Source organism: Nycticebus coucang, chromosome 2 (assembly GCF_027406575.1).
Source record: "Nycticebus coucang isolate mNycCou1 chromosome 2, mNycCou1.pri, whole genome shotgun sequence".
NCBI classification, from domain to species: Eukaryota; Metazoa; Chordata; class Mammalia; order Primates; family Lorisidae; genus Nycticebus; species Nycticebus coucang.
Window position 1 is genome coordinate 3,463,708 of NC_069781.1, and position 18,368 is coordinate 3,482,075.

At 53.6% G+C, this 18,368-nt stretch overlaps 1 pseudogene; it reads right to left on the bottom strand.

Moving 5' to 3' along the window:
- Positions 1–12,454: 12,454 nt before the first annotated feature.
- On the bottom strand, positions 12,455–17,915 carry LOC128575344 (FUN14 domain-containing protein 1-like; annotated as a pseudogene).
- Between the last annotated feature and the right edge of the window lie 453 nt (positions 17,916–18,368).

An 18,368-nucleotide genomic window follows, 5' to 3' on the forward strand; every position in this document is an offset into this window, starting at 1 on the left:
TAGGCTCCTTCATCCAGCCAGGTACCTTCCTGGGGAAGCACCATATGCTCTGAAGATGGGCCCAGGGCCTGCCTGTGGTGTGGGACAGAGGGCAGTGTGGCCAGGGCCCAGTGCAAGGGCAGCTCCTGGGATGAAACTTAAGGCCAGCAGCCTGAAGGGCAGGCCCTCCTCATGTCATCCCCTGAGAGCACACACACGTTTGCACGAACGTGCTCACATGTACCCTAACACATCACACTTGCACACATGTGCGAATGCTCTTACACATGCACACACGTTTGCAGCCAGGACCCTACATTTTACAATCTCCCACTTGCTGGTGTGTGTTGAGGGGCGGCTGCACCGTGAATGTCTGGGCCACTCCCTGGGCTCCCAGCTATGGCTAAAGAGTGAGTTCCCGTGGGACTCTAGAAAGAGGGATGCAATTTGTCATCTGCGTAGGTGACACCGCCAGCCCTTGCCATGGCTCCCAGGGACCTGGTTGGGCTATGTGCCCTGCAGCTTCACCCACAGGGCCTGGGTGCAATGGTAGCTTCAGAAGGTGCCCACCTATCTTCTGCCTTAGCACCTGACCGTGTTGGGCCTATAATAAAATCTCCCATCTGTGAGCCTTGTGGGTCCCTTCCTTCAGGGGGGTCAGCCTCAGGTGCTGCCTCCTTGTGAGGGGCCCTGAGTCCTGAGAGCACATCCTTGCATCCCTGGGCACTGCTGTGTGAGACAGCCATGGTGGACATAGGTCTTGTCCCTAGTTGTCTTCTGCCCCATATGTTGGGCACAGCCTCCCTTGATGTGTGTCCTTCGGGTGAGCCAGAGAAGGTGCAGAGAGGCTGCAGATGGGGTGTGGAGACGAACACTTGGGTGTGTAGTTGCAGGACAGACCTGGTGCTGGCTTTTAATGACCCTGTGGGCAGTGGGGAAGGGCTCTAATATGGGACTTTCTTGGGTGAGCATGGGGTGAAGGGACTGGCCCCCCAGGGACATTAGCACCATGAGCAGCAACTCCCACCCTCACAGGCAGAGCCGAAGCCCCAAGAAGCTTGCCTGCCTCACCAGGCAGCCTGGCCTGGGCCTCCCTGCTGCCTCTGGTTGCCATGGTGACCCCTGCACAGGGCGGTCCCTCTGGACCAGAGATGCTGGGCTAGATAAGTTCATCACCAGCTCAATCAGGCAGTGACAGGCCAGCCAGCACCCAACCAGTGTGGGCTTGGGGGATGTAATTTGAGAAGTGAGGGTGGGGGCAGGGGTCTCAAGTCTCTGGTGGCGGGGAGGCTGAGGGACTTGGATGGGTGTTTCTGATCACCCACTGTTCAGGCTCTGTGCTTGGCCCCGGGAGTGGAGGGCCAGGGCAGGGCTGTCCTTCTGTCAGCAAGCAGCATGTTGGAAGAAAGGCCACATGTGGGAAGTGGGGCATCCCAGAGAGAATGGAGAGAGCCCCCCAGTGAGGCCCTGGTGCAGGCAGTGGACACTTGGGACAGAGAAGCAGGGCCATTGCTGTGCCTGATGACAGCAGCACCCCAGAGTGAGCAGAGGTGGTCAGGGAGGTCTTGGGGCCCTTGGGCAGGAAGGGCCAGAACAGGATTCTTGGCTGCTGGTGATCTCCTGGACTCAGAGTGTTGGAGTAGATAGATCATTTAGTCTAGAATTTTCTGCACAGACGCCCAGAGAACCCTAAAGAAGCTGGGCAGGGACTGCAGCCCCAGGTCCACCCCCCACTGCAGTTCACAGCCCCAGAACGAGGGAGTGTGCCCACATTGGCCTGACTCCCTTGGCTATGACATGCTCAGAGGTCCAAAGCTGTCAGGGTACACTAGGTCCCAGGAACAGATGCCCCAAGGCTATGGAGTCCCTCTCAGATGCTGGACAACACTGCTCCCTGCTGGAGGCATGGGAATGAGCTGGTTCTTCAGGCCCCTCAGTGGGACCTGGCTCCTGCAGGGGCTCATCAACCCCTTGTGCGAATCACCTGCAGCAGCACTCGGGTTCTCCCCAGCCACCAGGAGTCAGCTGTGTGCAGAGCTGGGCACAACCCTACTGTGTGCAGGGTGAGCTCAGCCTGGGGTGGGCAAAGTGAGAGCAGGGTGGGGGCTCCTGCTTTCTCTGGACCTCAGTTTCCCTATCTTTACCCCAAGGACAGAATCCCACTTCCCAGGGCTATTGGAACAAAGGCTTGGTCATCTGGAAGGTGTTCCCCAGCTGTCGCTCTCGCGTCCTGGTGTGAGGAGACCCCAGTGCAGGGGCATGGGCAAACTCAGACGTTTGCTCCTTATGCAAGGGCTGGGGGCTGGAACCCTTGGAGATTCAGCTTGGGGATCCCCTTCTGGAGAAGGCCAAGGCTGTGGGGTCCAGGAGGTGGCATCACTGATCTTGCCCACTGGGGAAGGGGCTGGGAAGATCAGGCAGGATGATGCCCTTGAAGGTGAACAGTGGGGCCCTCAAGGTCCAGAGGCAGATCAGAGCTGCTCTGGAGGTCAAGTGGGGGCATTTGGAAAGCATGGGCAGGGGGCTAAGTGGTTCCTTACTCCATTCATTCATTCATCCCTCTGTCCATTCAACCGTTCCTTCACCTGCCCTCCCTTCCCCCTCCCCTCCGTACGGCCTTCCTTCCATCCTTCTACACGTCCCTCATCCATAGTTCTTCTCTCCTCCTTTCTCCCTCCCATCCATTCATCCATCCATCTTTCCCTCCATTCATCCATCCATCTTTCTCTTCCTCCATTCATCCATCCTTCCATTCATTTACTTGATAGCACCAGGCTGAGGATCTGCCCCAAAGGCCTCTAATCTTCTCCTCCTTCCCTGAGGTCAGGAAGTCACAACAGGCTGAAATCCTGGGCATCTGGGTCTGAATCCAGAGCTTTCAGGCACCCCAAGGGATGGAACTGCACAGCGGGCCCAGGATGTGCTTTGAGAAGCATCTGCTGAGTGTAAGACACAGTTCCAGAGCCTATGAGGAAGAGGGTGCTTCGTTCTCTGGGCAGCTGCCTGCACCAGGGCCTCCATGCTCCCAATGTCCTTGAGCCGGGAGCTGCCAACACCTAGCCCAGTTCATCTGGTGGGGGCCCAGTGGTAACCTCACTCAACATGGTAATTAGTTCATCCGTGGGGCCCAGTGGTAACCCCACTCAACATGATAATCAGTTCATCTGGTGTGGGCCCAGTGGTAACACCACTCAACATGATAATCAGTTCATCTCGTGGGGCCCAGTGGTAACCCCACTCAACATGATAATCAGTTCATCTGGTTGGGGCCCAGTGGTAACCCCACTGAACATGATAATGAGTTCATCTAGTGGGGTCACAGTGGTCACCCCCCTCAATATGATAATCAATTCATCTGGTTGGAGTCCAGTGTTAACCCCACTCAACATGATAATCATTCACCTGGTGTGGGGCCCAGTGGTAACCCCACTCAACACGATAATCAGTTCACATGGTGTGGGGCCAATGGTAACCCCACTTAACATGATAATCAGTTTACCTGGCGTGGGATCCGGTGGTAACCCCACTCAATATGATAATCAGTTCACCTGGTGTGGGATCCAGTGGTAACCCCACTGAACATGATAATTAGTTCACCTGGTGTGGGATCCAGTGGTAACCCCACTCAACATGATAATCAGTTCACCTGGTGTGGGATCCTCTGGAATCCCCACTCAACATGATAATCAGTCCACCTGGTGTGGGATCCTCTGGAAACCCCACTCAACATGATAATCAGTTCACCTGGTGTGGGATCCACTGGAGACCCCACTCAACATGATAAGCAGTCCACCTGGTGTGGGATCCTCTGGAAACCCCACTGAACGTGATAATCAGTCCACCTGGTGTGGAAACCTCTGGAAACCCCAGTCAACATGATAATGAGTCCACCTGGTGTGGGAACCTCTGGAAACCCCACTCAACATGATAATCAGTCCACCTGGTGTGGCATCCTCTGGAAACCCCACTCAACATGATAATCAGTTCACCTGGTGTAGGATCCACTGGAAACCCTACTCAACATGATAATCAGTTCATCTGGTGTGGGATCCACTGGAAACCCCACTCAACATGATAATCAGTTCACCTGGTGTGGGATTCTCTGGAACCCACACTCAACATGATAATCAGTTCACCTGGTGTGGGATCCTCTGGAAACCGCACTCAACATGATAATCAGTTCACCTGGTGTGGGATCCACTGGAAACCCCACTCAACATGATAATCAGTTCACCTGGTGTGGGATCCTCTGGAAACCCCACTCAACATGATAATCAGTTCACCTGGTGTGGGATCCTCTGGAAACCCCCCTCAACATGATAATCAGTTCACCTGGTGTGGGATCCAGTGGTGACCCCACTCAATGTGATAATCAGTTCACCTGGTGTGGGATCCTTGGAAACCCCACTCAACATGATAATCAGTTCACCTGGTGTGGGATCCTCAGGAAACCCCACTCAACATGATAATCAGTTCACCTGGTGAGGGATCCTCTGGAAACCCCACTCAACATGATAATCAGTCCACCTGGTGTGGGATCCTCTGGAAACCCCACTCAACATGATAATCAGTTCACCTTGTGTGGGACCCTCTGGAAACCCCACTCAACATGATAATCAGTTCACCTGGTGTGGGATCCAGTGGTAACCCCACTCAACATGATAATCAGTCCACCTGGTGTGGGATCCTCTGGAAACCACACTCAACATGATAATCAGTTCACCTGGTGTGGGATCCTCTGGAAACCCCACTCAACATGATAATCAGTTCACCTGGTGTGGGATCCTCTGGAAACCCCACTCAACATAATAATCAGTTCACCTGGTGTGGGATCCAGTGGTAACCCCACTCAACATGATAATCAGTTCACCTGGTGTGGGATCCTCTGGAATCCCCACTCAACATGATAATCAGTCCACCTGGTGTGGGATCCTCTGGAAACCCCACTCAACATGATAATCAGTTCACCTGGTGTGGGATCCAGTGGTAAACCCACTCAACATGGTAATCAGTTCACCTGGTGTGGGATCCTCTGGAAACGCCACTCAACATGATAATCAGTCCACCTGGTGTGGGATCCACTGGAAACTCCACTCAACATGATAATCAGTCCACCTGGTGTGGGATCCTCTGGAAACCCCACTCAACATAATAATCAGTTCACCTGGTGTGGGATCCAGTGGTAACCCCACTCAACATGATAATCAGTTCACCTGGTGTGGGATCCTCTGGAATCCCCACTCAACATGATAATCAGTCCACCTGGTGTGGGATCCTCTGGAAACCCCACTCAACATGATAATCAGTTCACCTGGTGTGGGATCCACTGGAGACCCCACTCAACATGATAAGCAGTCCACCTGGTGTGGGATCCTCTGGAAACCCCACTGAACGTGATAATCAGTCCACCTGGTGTGGAAACCTCTGGAAACCCCAGTCAACATGATAATGAGTCCACCTGGTGTGGGAACCTCTGGAAACCCCACTCAACATGATAATCAGTCCACCTGGTGTGGCATCCTCTGGAAACCCCACTCAACATGATAATCAGTTCACCTGGTGTAGGATCCACTGGAAACCCTACTCAACATGATAATCAGTTCATCTGGTGTGGGATCCACTGGAAACCCCACTCAACATGATAATCAGTTCACCTGGTGTGGGATTCTCTGGAACCCACACTCAACATGATAATCAGTTCACCTGGTGTGGGATCCTCTGGAAACCGCACTCAACATGATAATCAGTTCACCTGGTGTGGGATCCACTGGAAACCCCACTCAACATGATAATCAGTTCACCTGGTGTGGGATCCACTGGAAACCCCACTCAACATGATAATCAGTCCACCTGGTGTGGGATCCTCTGGAAACCCCACTCAACATGATAATCAGTTCACCTGGTGTGGGATCCTCTGGAAACCCCCCTCAACATGATAATCAGTTCACCTGGTGTGGGATCCAGTGGTGACCCCACTCAATGTGATAATCAGTTCACCTGGTGTGGGATCCTTGGAAACCCCACTCAACATGATAATCAGTTCACCTGGTGTGGGATCCTCAGGAAACCCCACTCAACATGATAATCAGTTCACCTGGTGAGGGATCCTCTGGAAACCCCACTCAACATGATAATCAGTCCACCTGGTGTGGGATCCTCTGGAAACCCCACTCAACATGATAATCAGTTCACCTTGTGTGGGACCCTCTGGAAACCCCACTAAACATGATAATCAGTTCACCTGATGTGGGATCCAGTGGTAACCCCACTCAACATGATAATCAGTTCACCTGGTGTGGGATCCAGTGGTAACCCCACTCAACATGATAATCAGTCCACCTGGTGTGGGATCCTCTGGAAACCCCACTCAACATGATAATCAGTCCACCTGGTGTGGGATCCTCTGGAAACCCCACTCAACATTATAATGAGTTTACCTGTTGTGGGATCCTCTGGAAACCCCACTCAACATGATAATCAGTCCACCTGGTGTGGGCTCCACTGGAATCCCCACTCAACATGATATTCAGTCCACCTGGTGTGGGATCCTTTGGAAACCCCACTCAACATGATAATCAGTTCACCTGGTGTGGGATCCTCCGGTAACCCCACTCGACATGATAATCAGTCCACCTGGTGTGGGATCCTCTGGAAACCCCACTCGACATGATAATCAGTTCACCTGGTGTGGGATCCTTTGGAAACCCCACTCGACATGATAATCAGTTCACCTGGTGTGGGATCCTCTGGGAACCCCACTCAACATGATAATCAGTTCACCTGGTGTGGGATCCTCTGGAAACCCCACTCAACATGATAATCATTTCACCTGGTGTGGGATCCTCTGGAAACCCCACTCAACATGATAATCAGTTCACCTGGTGTGGGATCCTCTGGAAACCCCACTCAACATGATAATCCGTTCACCTGGTGTGGGATCCTCTGGAAACCCCACTCAACATGATAATCAGTCCACCTGGTGTGGGATCCACTGGAAACCCCACTCAACATGATAATCAGTTCACCTGGTGTGGGATCCTCTGGAAACCCCACTCAACATGATAATCAGTCCACCTGGTGTCGGATCCTCTGGAAACCCCACTCAACATGATAATGAGTTTACCTGTTGTGGGTCCAGTAGTAACCCCACTCAACATGGTATCAGGAAGCCAGGCCTGGGGCCCAGGCCATGCTGGAGACCGTGGGCATAAACTCTCCTGCTGGCCTCAGTCTCTCTGGTAGGGCAAGAATCACAGTGAGCGTTGTGTGTAGTAACAGCTCAGGAGGTCACACCTGGCTGAAATCTCACCAAAGAGCTGAAGGTAATGATCTCACAGGAGGAGCTTAGCTTGTTGCCCAGGTAGGAAATGTGGCTGGAGAGGAGGTGTGTAGGGCACTCCGGACAACTGGCCCAGGGCCCGTGTTAGAGGATCCACGGCCAGTGGAGCGTGGATGTGTGGGCAGATCTCTGCAGCCTGAGCTTGGGTGTGGTAGAGGCTGGGGAGCAGGCAGTGTGGCGCATGTTGGTCCCCTGAGACAGCCCAGGCTGGGCTGAGGGGTACAGTGGGGCTGAGGTGTGTCAGCTTTGCAGAGACAGACTCTATGGACACCGTTTGAGGGCTGGGAAGTGAGAGCTGCCAGAGGCGGGGCCAGGTGGGAGGCTTCCTCTAGCCTTTCTGTCACCCCTGACAGTGGGCCAGGGCTGCACCCATCCGGTAGGCATGCAGCAATTGTTTTCAGAGCTAAATATCATCTGGCAATCACTCTCCAAGGTTTGAACCCCACTGATTTGAAAACTTACGTCCACCCCAAAACCCGTGTGTGAATACTTACAGCAAGTCACTCACAGCTGCCCCAGGTAGAAGTGCCCAGCATTCTCTGTAGGAGGACGGAAGGTCAGGGGCAGTGCTCAGCAATCTGAAGGCACATGCTGTCAAGCCACAGGAAGCCAGAGGACTCTAAGGGGAGGAAGCTTCAGAAAGGAAAAGGCTGCACTGTGCAAGGCCATTACATGATGTTCATGGGAGGCCACTCTGTGGACAAGGGGAGAGGGTGGGGCAGGTGGGACAGGGGGGCCACAGGCCAGGATGGGGGTGCTAGTCACTGTGGCCTCGTGAAAACCCACAGCACTCAGCAGCACAAAGCGTGGACCTTTTTGTGTGCATGTCAAAAAGTTACGTACGATTTTGGGGGATCCCAGGAGGAGGTGCAGACTGAGACGACACACGTGTGAGGTGACCTCATGGGGATGGGGAAGGTGCCGTCCCGGGAGCCGTGGACGCGAGCAGAGTCTGTAAACACACAGGGAGAGGAGCCGAGTGTGCACCGTGCTGTGCAGACAGGCAGGCTGGATTCCAGCGGTCGAGCCTGCCTTGACGCAGGAAAGTAGTCCCTGAGTGGGATCCAGCCTGAAGGTCAAGTGGGTGTTTGGCTTTATACAGGAAAGGATTCAAGAGTGAGCATACGAGAGTAAGGCAAAGGCAACTTTACTGTGGCGAGTAAAGAAAAGAGAGGTGCTGCGTCAGAGCATGGAGAGGAGCACTTTGTGAAGCTCTGGGCTTTATTTTATACCCCCTTATGTGAAGTGGAGGGAAGATTATTCACAAGATTACTGATGCTTCTCCTCTTTTTAAACCATATGTTCACTTCCTGGAGTTGCCATGGCTTTGGTTTTTGAGAACTGACCTGGGACTGGACAGTGGCAGGTAGCACGTCCTAAGCGGGGTCTACTGAGCAGTGAGGGTAACCCCTGGTCATTCTGCAGCGCCATCTTGGCCCGAGCTGGTTTTGGCTGCATCTCCACCACTGCTATTTTATCAGAGACCTTGGTTCAGGTCTTGTGACTCCTTATCGAGCTGGGCCTGCTGGTGGAGATGGGTGGAGATTGGGTTGGTGTCTGCTGGGGCAGGAGTTGCAGACACAACACTCAGGGGAGAGGCTGGAACGACCCCGTGGTTGTGGAGTCGCAGACGTCAGCATGAACTGTGCTGAGCTTCATTCAGAAGCATCTGTAGATGTGGGAGCATGTACAGGGTAGGATGTCCGCATCATTTTCCTGCTCTGTCTGCTGAGAAAGACGAGAAATAACGAACACCTCCCGGTAGCAATGCACACACAGCACCCCCATCTCGGTTCCTAACACCATCGTCCAGTAAAAAGTAAAGACGCGCCGAAAAAATCAAAAGTAAACATAACGATGAGGCTATGTCAAAGGGACACAGGAGCTGACCAGAAGAGTCCCTGCTGTCCAAAGCAGGAACAAAATGAGCTGAAACAAAATAAATAACATCGTATGGGATTATAACTCAGAGTATAAAAATAAATATCCATGAGTGCATTCTCATGTAAATAAACAATTGAATAAATAAATACACTATGCAGAACAGACCCCCTTGCAGCAGAATTCCAAATGGTTTATGCAGATACGTGGCCCTTCAGGGCAGAGGGAGGCTGTGGGCTGAGCCTCCCGATGTCCCAGAACAGTACAGAGCAAAGAGGACAACAAAGAGTGACTTGAGGTCCAGACACCCTACGGTGACCCAGGCCTGCGCCCTCAGCGCCCTTGACATGCTGTGACAGGACGTCCCCCTCCCTGTGCCGTCTTCCCCTCATAACCACTGCCCCCTCCGACCAAGGGGAAATCCTCAGACAAAGCCCAGATGCGGGTGTCCAACACAGCACTACCCAGTACTCCTGACACTGTCAAGGCCATCGAACAAGGTAAGGCTAAGAAATGGTCACAGCGGGAGGAGCCTGAGGATGACTACATGTCACGTTTGGACGTGTGTGATAAGACCTCAATGCTGGTTCACGGGTTGGAGCTGACGTGCTGTATCATGTGACACGGCAGCACATGGGGCACAAGCTGCGGGGTGCATGCGGTTCTATCTTTGCAACTCTTCAGGACACCTGAAACTGTCCTAAAATTAAAACAAAAAAGTGCATGCATGTGTGTATGTGTGTGTGTGTGAGAGAGAGACACACACACACAAACTGTGGCCGAGGCATTTAGGAAACCCCCTGGGAGCTCCAGCCCTTGTTCCTATGCTACAGTCAGAGATTTGGAGGAGGAGGGAGCCAGAGAAGAGGGGCCCCAGCTCTCCTCCTCACCCCTTTCTCCTTCCTCGCTTCCGGGGTCAGGGTCTGAGTGACCCTTGCCTAGGCATGTGGGAGACAGAAGCTGCTCCCCCGGTGACTGCTCACCTGCGATGGCCATGGAATGAGCCAGGGCTGGCCCTCCGGCCAGGGGGCATGTCCTGCACAGCCTGTGCAGGTCGGCAGCTCCGGTGCCTCCTGAGTGCTGTCCTCATGCTCCTCTCCTGTCTGCCTGGCTCTTGCCTGGGCAGGGGTGAAAAACGCAGGTTGACAGACAGGAAACCGAGGCCTGCCAAGGGACAGGTATCACAGCACAGGCCCAGACACCTAGGTGGGTGCGACATCTCATCCCCGCATGGTGAGCAGAGAGGACTCTGGAGGGAAGCAGGTGGGTCCTTGTGCTCCTCCCGCTCCCCTCTGTCTGGCCGGGGAGGGCAGTGTGACTGAGGCTATTCGACAGGCTCCTGTCACTCTGGGCACCTGCTGGGCTGCAGCTGGCCCGGAAGCTGCGTGTCTTCCTGACCGACACACACCTCTCATTGCAGGTCGTTCTCTGACAGCTGTCACATCTGGGAAACTGAGGCAGGGGCATGAGCAACAGTGACCCGAGCTCAGCGGGACCAGCACCCAGGAACCTCACCTCCACCTGGGGCAGCCTGGACTTAGCCCTCTGAGGGAGGAAAGTGCTGGAAACTAGGCTCCTATGATAGCTGGTGGGAGGGGGATGCTGACAGACTGGGAGCCTGGAGGGTCTTAGACTCAGCCCTAGGGTTCCTCCAGATTGAGGGGTGCAGGCAGGGCGGCTCCTGGCCCTTCTTGGCTGGCTGTCACTGTTGTTTGTGGTTAGCCTCAGTCTCCCCAGGCGTGGTCACTGTTTGGTGTGGCATGATCCTCCCACGGAGCTTCCCGTGGCATGTGTATACCACAGTTCAGTGTTTATATCTCAGTCTGAAAGGCCTGGGCTCTACTGATGCAGGAGCAGCTCAGGACGAGGGCAGGTGGAGCTACGCTTGGATGCACAGAGGGTGTCCCCCTGGTTGATCCCGGCCTGGCCTCCAGGCTCAGTGTCTGTGAACACACCAGGGTTGCAGGTAGGCTGGGGCCTGGCTTGACACCCATGGTGTCCTTTCTAGCTGTGACATGTACTGTCTTATGAGATACCCCCCAGGCTCTGGGTCAGCAGGTGCTGGGTCAGAAGGGCCCAGGACCAGGGCACTGGAGGATGGTGCTGTCCTGACAGAGAGGCAGGTTTGTGGGCTGAGCTCTCATGTGTCTGGGGTTGGATGGTGGGCAGAGGGCCCCTGAGGGAGTCTGCCATGGCAAATGTTTTGGTAGCAGCTTTGGACAGGAGCTTAGGGCCCAGGGTCATTCATGTGGGCTCTGGGGTCTCCCACTCAGCTTTCTCTCTCTTGCCAGTGGGCCTCAGGGTATGCATCATGAAATGGGATGACTTCCAGCACCTGGGTTGTGGTGCCCAACTGAGCCAAGGCCTGCTTAGCTCCAATGGGCAAGCCTGGCTGTGCTCCAGGTCCCGCTCCCAGAGTCTGTGCCCTTTTCTAGCGAGGTTCTTTCTCTGGGCTCCGAGGGCTGGTAGTGGGTGCTGTGCATGGAACCTGTGATGGTTGTGTGGGTCTGCGAGAATCCGAGGTGTGTGTGTATGCGGGAGCCGGGGGGCTCGCCTGGGCTGTGGGTCTCAGGGTCAACAGAGTGTGGGCTGTGCAGGGCACAGAGGGTCATGGAGGGCCCCAAGGTCACAGAGGGATCCTAGGTGTGGGCAGATCAACAGGGAAGGGCCCAGGGATGAGCTGGTAAGTACAAATCCTGGGAACTTTGGACACATCAAACAAATTACGTTTTTTTAAAGTTATATCAATAGATTCTGTTTAAGTTTTCAGTAATTATAATATTTCTAAAGCTTTCCACAAAAGGGCTTTATAGTTATTCAATTTATTACAAACATATCTTCTAAAATAAAGTTAGCACTAAAAAAAAGTCAGCACTATACCATAAACCACAATAAAGAACATGTTATTTAAATAAAAAGAGAATCATATTTCAATCCAACAGACTTTTTTCCCTTCATATCTATACCCAATGGTGATATTTTATAGGTTAATTTCTAAACGAATTTTTAAAAACTGATGAAAGCTATGTTTTACTCAGGAATACTATTTTCACATAACATACAGGTTGTTTAACAGCAGGGACAAGTTTGCCAAGCTTCAGATGGCAAAATGCTAAGTTGTAAGTTTAGTATCGTCCAGCTAGTTGGTTTCTCCTTGCCCTGCAGACCTTGGCAGCACATACTGTTGGGAGCCCACCTTGTTGCCACCACTTCTCTTTTCATTACCAAATCCACCGCAGTAGAACATTCATGTCCTTAAGATGCAAGGCCTAGCAAAAAGCCTCCCACAAATCCACTGGATATCACGATGTTCTGTTTGATAAATTCTGTGGCTTCTTCAATTATATTGTTGATTTCAGGTGCTGCTTTATTAGCTGGCTTCTTAATCTGTCTTTTTGCTTTGTTGACATCTTTTTCAACTCTTTTCCAGTCGATCTGAACATAGCCACTGTGACTGGCAATCTGAAGAAGAAAGCCGCCACCTACTGCCATTGCTGCAAGCTTTCTAACCTTCTGGAACAAAAATCCTGCACACCAGCCAGTCACGCCACCCATTAAAATCCAGGTAGCTACTGAGTATTTTTCTACCATTGGTCCAGAACTGTGGCCAAACACTTGATTCCACCAGTGGTGTTGCATAGTCAGTTAAATCCAACACTTCATAAGAGTCGTCATCACTTTCATAGTCTTGGGGAGGGGATTCTGGGTTGCCATGATACCGCCGGCGGGCTGCTGGGGTGGTCCCTCAAACAAATTACTTTAATTACAAACAAGATCTAGTTATAAAGATTACAAAATTAAAAGATACTGTAATTAGAGAAAAGCAAATAATTTACAAAAAAAAAAAAAACCCCAAAATAAATGAGTTAGGAGCCAGCGCAAGGTGGACAGAAGGGCTGTTCTGAGCTGTTGCTCTGGAGCACCAGGGGCTGGCCCGAGTGCTGTGTGGGGAAGGGTTGTAGGCCCATCTTTGGGCCCTGAATTCTGTGGACTGTAGATTGGGTAAGTCATGTTCAAGGAAAGGCATGTCATGAGCAATTTTTATTCCCTGCAAATGATTTGCCTCCCCGACAGCAAAGCCACTTCCCTGGAGGAAGGGTGGTTATCAGGGTATTGGGCTTCCTTCCCCAAAGGGGCCGGCCTGGGCTGTAGGCACCGCTCAACTAGGGGATACATTGTGAGGTGCCCCGTCCGGTCCCTGTGAGCACCCCATCCACCAGCAGAGGGCAGTGTCGCCCTGCCCAGTGCAGCTCCACCGCGGGGTGGGAGTGGGGGGCACTGATTGGCTGGACCCTGCCGTCTCCCTGGCGGCCGCCTCCTGGGCCCTCCTGCTCACATTTGCCCGCCCTTTGTTTGATTTGCAGATGCCTGCTTTAGTCTGTCCCCACGCCTGAGGCCCAAGGGTCACCCTAGAGGGACCACGGGCAGTGGAAGCATCCAGGAAGCCCCGCGCAAGCCCCGCGTCCCTCTCAGCTGCAGTGTCCTCCCTTCCCTCCAGAGCCTTCTCCCCACCTCCCGCTCTGCACACAGCCGAGTAAGGACAGGGAGCTCCCAGGGTCACAGGGACAGGGATGGTGTGACCCTCTGGCGATTCCCGGGCAGGGCCTCTGTGCTCCTCCCTCCTGGCTACTTCTCTGAGTTGTGTGGGGTGGGCTAGGGTGAGTGAACGTCCTGCCCTTGCCTGCTGCTGAGGGGTGCAGGGGCATGAAGTGGGGCGCCCTGGACATCACAACGGCTGGGCCAGGGGAGGTCCCTCCATGGGAATCCCTCCATGGCAGACCTTGCCCTGGGTGAAGTGGTTATAAATTCTGTTCACCTTGAACCCCAATGTAACACTCCCCACTCCCCCAGAGCCTGTAGAATGCCTGGGAGGGAGTCTCCTGAGGGCAGAGGGACCTGCCAGGGTGTCTAGCCTTGGGCCTGGTGGGTCTTGCCCTTGGTCCCAGCTATGTGTTTCCCAATATCAAGGCGTGGGGAAGGGCTGAGCACAGAGAGGGGTGGGTAGGGAGGCCCAGTCCAGACAGCACAGGTAGGGGGAGGGGGGCCTCCACAAGGAACCAACCTGGCCTGGTCAGCTCGGGCTGCCAGAACAAAGTGCTGCAGACTGGATAGTCATACAGGACAGACACATATTCACACTGTCCTGGGGGCTGGAAGTCCAAGATCAAGGTACCAGCAGGGCAACCGCCTCCTGGTTCACAGACGGCTTTTCCCTGTGTCCTCACATGGCAGGAGGGATAGGGGAGCTCCCTGGGCATTTTTCCCACCCATGAGGCTCTGCCCTCATGACGTGATCACTTCCCAAAGTTCCCCTCCTGACTCCTGGAGGGAGGATTTCAACACAGCAATTCTGTGGGGATACAAGTGGTCTGCCTGTGGTTCAGCCACATGGAGATCCAGAAAGGGGGTCCAGGTGGGTACAGCAGGTGCAAGGGCTCAGGGCAGGAGCAAGCAGGTGTGCACAGCACAGAGGGAAGGGGTGGGGGATCCTGGGCAGCGGGTGCCCTGCTCAGCATTGCCTCCTCTCCCCCCTCCCTGCTCTGTGCCACAGAGCATTACCCGAGAGGAGGGTTACATGCAGCCTTCCTGTACTGCTGAGCTGGGGGGGTGCCCTTTAGGCTCAGTCAATAATGTGTTTTCAGGCGGTGCCTATGGCTCAGTGGGTAGGGCGCCAGCCTCATATACTGAGGGTGGCAGGTTCGAACCCAGCCCCGGCCAGCTAAAACAGCAATGAGAATTGCAACGAAAAATAGCTGGGCGTTGTGGTGGGCACCTGTAGTCCCAGCTACTTGGGAGGCTGAGGCAAGAGAATCGCCTAAGCCTAGGAGTTGGAGGTTGCTGTGAGATGTGATGCCACGGCACTCTACCGAGGGCAGCAAAGCGAGATTCTGTCCCCACCTTCCTCCAAATGAGTGTGTTTGCAAAGCTCCGTGGCTCTTCACTGGTTGGAGCTCCCCATCTTTGCCTCCAGGTCCCCAAGACTGCACATGAGGAATGGCCACATGACTGTTTGGAGCTGTGGTTCAGTAGGTTCACAAGCTGCCTGTATATCACCAGCATACAAAAGCAATGGTCATGGTGCTGGCTCTGAGTGCCCAGTCATTCTCACGCCCACCTACCTATCCATCCATGCAGGGATCCATCCACCTACCCATTCATCCATCCACCCAACCACCATCCAACCCCCCATCCCCCATCCATCCCCCATCCACCACCCATCTATCCATCATTTATCCACCAACTCACCCATCCACCATCCACCCCCTATCCACTACCCATCTAACCATAATTTATCCACCAACTCACCCATCCACCATCCTGCCCCCATCCACTACCCATCTAACCATAATTTATCCACCAACTCACCCATCCACCATCCACCCCCATCCACCATCCCCCCCCATCTACCAGCCACTCTCCATCTACCACCCATCTATCCATCATTTATCCACCCACTCACCCATCTACCCATCCACCATCCATCCACCATCTGTCCACAACCCACCCATTCACCATTTGTCTATCTACTCACCCATCCAATCCACCACCTACCCCCATCCATCCACCCATCCACCATGTATCCACTCCTCACTTATACCCTCATCCATCCATACCCCCCCCCACTCACCCAGCCATCCGTCCATTGGTTTATCCATTTATTCATTTAGTAAACTCTGCCTGGAAACTGTGTGGGCCAGGCTCTGTGCCTGGCTCTGGGAGTGAGCAGTCTGTTCAGTAGAAATCCAGTGTGAGCCGCGTAAATCGTTAAAAATTTCCTGTAGCCGCATTAAAACCAGGTAAAATAAACTTAATATTTTATTTAACTCAATATACTAAACAATATTATAACTTCTTCATACAATCAATGTAACACTTATAAAGGAGACACTCACATTCATGTTTTGGTAGCAGGTCTTTGATTTGGTGAGTATTTTACTTTTATGGCACATTTTAATTTGTACAGGCTACATTTCATGCTCTCCCAGACCATGTGAGGCAAATGGCTCGTGTATTGGATGGTGGAGGTCTAGAACATTCTCAGGCAGCAAATGTGAGCTGGTCTATGCCAGGATGAGGCCATATTCATGGTGCTGTGGGAACACTGAGGAGGGGGAACCTAGAGAGAAGAGCCTGGAACGCTTCCTGGCAGAGGCAGCGCTGGAGCTGGGCCCTGAGTGCTGAACAGTTCTTCAGGTGCGAATTAGGGAGAAGAAAATCTTCCAATTTCCTGGAAGCCCATTTATCACCTGGATCCAGCTGTGTCTGGGATCAGGGCCTTTCCTGACCTCTTTCCAGGTGCCACCATTCAGGTGGTCTTGTTTCTGCCCCTGGGGCAAGTTGTGATGTTTCCCCAGCTTATAGTGAAAACACTGACGTCTAGAGGTTTGGCAGCATCTGAAGCCTCTGCCAGAGTCCTACACCTGGTCAAGGGGCTAGAGGGGCAGGGCAAGGAGGGCCTGCTGCTTGCTGAGGGCCGGCAGAGCAGCCCTTGTGCTGACTGGCCTCTCCTGTAGATGGCATCCCTCAAGACTGCCCAGGGACCCAATTTCTCAGCTCAGCTAAATAGAAGCACAGCTTTCCTTTCCTTTTGTGGGGACCCTTGAGGGCTGCCTGCACCCTGCCCACAGAGCAGGCCCCAAATGTTGAGCTATACTGGCCAGGCTGTTGGACTGTGTCACCTGGTCCAACTGTTTTATAAAGATACTCTGAGATCACTGAGGCTGTGCAGGACACTGTGCTTGTGTCTGTGACATCCCTGGACCTTTACCTGTGTGTTCCAGGAAGGCAGTGCTGGTGGGGGGTCCCTGAAACTTGTGTGTGACATAACATGTCCATCTGGCCTCTGCTTGGGTGGCCTTCCTCTATTCTAACTGCAACTGCTCTTCCCAATGTTGAGGTTGAGGTAAGGGCTGCCCTGCAGGGCTGTCATATGCTACCCAAATGACTGGCCTGGACAGCTGCTGTTTTCATAGAAACCCATGGACATGAATATTCCCTAATATTTCTACCAAGAATCAAAAGAAGAAACCCACATCAGGGACATCTCTGGATAGATGACCAGGGTTGGGGTGGGCCCATTACAATCTCAGTGTGACCACAGGTGTGCCCTTTCCACTCTCTTGGGGCCTCTGCTTTCATGTGGCCTCAGTGGCTCTGAGTCCATATTCTGTGGCTTCATGTCACCCAGTGGGGGCATAGGAGGGCCTCTGTCCCTGAGCTCTGCCTGCTACCTGGGGTTCCTAGGTAGGTAGACCAGGTAGGGCTTCTGCCCACTGGGCCAAGCACTGTCCTCCCCTCTTGCAGATACTTGCTGCAAGTCCCGGCTCTGAGGAGGTCCTTTCTCCTTCTTCTTGGGGGTCCGAGGAGGATTTGAGCAGGCCCCAGCATGTGGCCACTGCCAGAGGGCTTCCGCTCAAAACCCAGACTCTACCTCAGGTTAAAGGAAGAAAGCCTGACACTTCCCAGGAGAGAGCTGCCAGGAGCCTTTGAAGCAGGCTGAGCGAGTGGGTGGAAGGAGCCAGCACGTGAGCCTGGGCTGGGTTAGGGCTCCACCACAGGCAGCTCTGTGACTGCGGGCACATCACGACCCTCTTCCAGCCCCCAGCCCCTGCGCTGGGAACACGGTTCCCACCTGTCCCGGCTGTGCTGTCCCTGGTTGTTCCACCTCCTTCCCCCACCTGCCCGAGTTGGGGCTCCTTTGGCTGACCACCTCCATGGCGATGGAAAGGGTTAATACTGCGGGTCTGGGCTGTCTACACCCTATGTCTTTGAAAGAAAAGTCTATCCCCAACCCAATTCCTGGGTGCTGACCCCTGACCTCTACCCACTTCTTGGAGGGTCCTGCCTGGTAGAGTGCCTCTGCAGGGGTCCTGGGCTTACAGCAGTCCTGTGACGTGATTTACAGTGGGGCCATGGCCAGGCTGTATCAGGAAATGTGTTGGTGGCAGCCAGGTGTGTCTACGGGACTGATCCCCAGTAAAGACCCTGGCCCCTGAGGCCCAGATGGGCTCCCCAGTTGGCACACATACATTTTGGGAGAATCAAACGCTGGGCACTGACTCACGGGAGGGCACAGCTGGAGTTGGAGCCTGGACTCTCTGGAGCTCTGTGCTCTGTACCTGCACCTTGCTGGCGGAAGCTGTGTCCTCTCCCCGTGCTGAGGCCTAAC